This window comes from Haplochromis burtoni, unplaced genomic scaffold, assembly GCF_018398535.1.
Source record: "Haplochromis burtoni strain Fernald_Lab_line unplaced genomic scaffold, NCSU_Asbu1 Contig_135, whole genome shotgun sequence".
NCBI classification, from domain to species: Eukaryota; Metazoa; Chordata; class Actinopteri; order Cichliformes; family Cichlidae; genus Haplochromis; species Haplochromis burtoni.
Window position 1 is genome coordinate 1,579,841 of NW_024582496.1, and position 2,238 is coordinate 1,582,078.

Genomic DNA, 2,238 nt, shown 5'->3' on the forward strand with positions numbered 1-2,238 from the left:
GTATGTTAAATCCAAACACAGCGTTGAAAGCTCTGACTTAAAATAAAAGTCATGCAATCATGGTTTTAATTTAAAATACAATCAGTAGTTATGTATAAGCGTGTGGTCATGTCTATACAGTGGAATTACATGCAGAGTTATTTATGCATAAAAGTTTTAGAAACATCCAGTAAATATAGTTATTCCATTTCAATTAAACAAAAATGCTTATGGAAATGAATTCGAGAGTTGCAGTGTGTAGGTCACTGGGTTTGAATGCCTTGGGATTTTGAAGAGGGGAACAATAGTATGAAACATGATAACAGTAAGGTAGAGGGAACAAAGAATGGTTGCTAATTGGTCTGCACAAACCCAGTGAATATGCCACTTGAAAAAAGCCATGCTGTTTTTTAAGTGTGCTACTGTTTGTCCATTCATGTATCCCCACCCCAATATTAAGGGCTCCTTTAATATTGTCTTAAGGATGATGAAACCCATAGTTGGCTTTCATAGGTGTGCTTCGTTTTCCACATTTTGCCATTGCTTCAACTTCTCCAGAATCCTTGGGCAAGATGCTAACCTCAAGTTGCACTCAGATGGATACATATTTGTGTGACAGAAAGCCCTTACATAGAAAGAGCATAGAAAAAAGTGCTGGTGTGAGTGGCTGAATGAGGTAAAGTGCTTTGAGTGCTCTGATGGAGTAGAAAAGCTCTATATAAGAACCAGTCCATTTACCATAGCTATAATCTGAAAGCTCAAAATACTCTTAAAAGTTCAACTGAACAATTTAATCGTGACTATAGTTCTACCAAACTATGTGAAAGACTAAGGCTTCCATGCATTGTACCTCATTATCATTGAATCACTTGCACCGTCTGGTTTGTGTTTTAGCCTGGTGATTCTTCCTACTGTGCATCATAGCTAATAAATTGTGAAATTCCATTCTTAACAGTAACAGAAACAAGCCTCTACTGGGTGTGGAATACAAGTCTGGACAAGAGCTCACCCACACACGCTGAGTAATTCATGACGAATGTCACAACTTCACGAATGCGCCAGAACACCTGAGGCAATAGTCTTGCTGTGACGCATGCATCAATTTCCATCAGATACCAGCATATCACAAGTGCTATTATATACAGCACACACTGCCTGCAGGAAGGTGATATTCAGCTGAGATTGTAACAAAAATCTTCCTAGTGAAGTCAAAAATTGGATATTAAAACTATGAAACCAGGCCAACAATGTATTGCCTTGTTTTGTTAAAATGCCAGGCTTCTTCTGTGACATGGTTATGGAAGATAGAATGATAAGAAAGCAGTGATAAAAGATGATGTGTTGTCTCATGCATCTGTAGAACTGCACATAATGTATCATTTGTCTAACTGAGTCTTGAGCAGTTTCCAAGCCTCTCTTCTGTCATCAACAGATTTTTCCATTTCTGTGAAGGCTTTTTTACATGGTACCCAGAGTTTCACCTGAGTTTCCCTATTATTCAACTGCTGGTTGGATTGCATTACATAACACCCGAGCAATCAGTAATGATCCCTTGTATGTTTTTCTTTTCTCTTGCATGCTTCTAGCCTGCATTACCAGACATGGAGAGATGTAATCTTACACTCATACACTCCTTTCAAACAAAGGCAACAATGGCTAACTTTATTAGGCTTTTAACAGATTCAAATGTGTCAGAATAAGTTCCCGCGTGTATCTTTCTTGTTAAAAAAAAATCCGCATGTCATACTTAAATGTAGGTCAATTTAAAAAAAAGAAAAATTGCACCTACCCCTTTAGTGACAAGCTCAGGTCCTTGCAAGTATTTCATGCAAACTGTATTTTTCCATTTCTTATATAATCTTAGTAGGTTTATAGATTAGGATATTGATACTGTTTTGACATTTGGTGCATATGTTTGTGCAGCACTTTCTTTCAACTTTTTCCTGCCCCTGTTAAACACCACAGAAACATAACAGAAACACATGGACTACTGCACACTAAAAAATGTTCTTGTTTTGTCTTCATGTGATACAGCCCTGCAATAAATGATAACCGAATCCCATCATGCAACGCATTTGTTAGAACTTTCACTAGGCAAGGAAAATCCTGAGCAGGAACTTTACATTCATGTAATTTTGACATGAGTGCTGTGCCTGAGGGAGAAAAAAACCGTGAGAAAGTGGATAAGGAAGAAGGCGTGTCAAAAGGTGTGTCTGAGCTCTTGTGTGTTTCTGTGACGCTAGCTTTTGTGCTGTTATG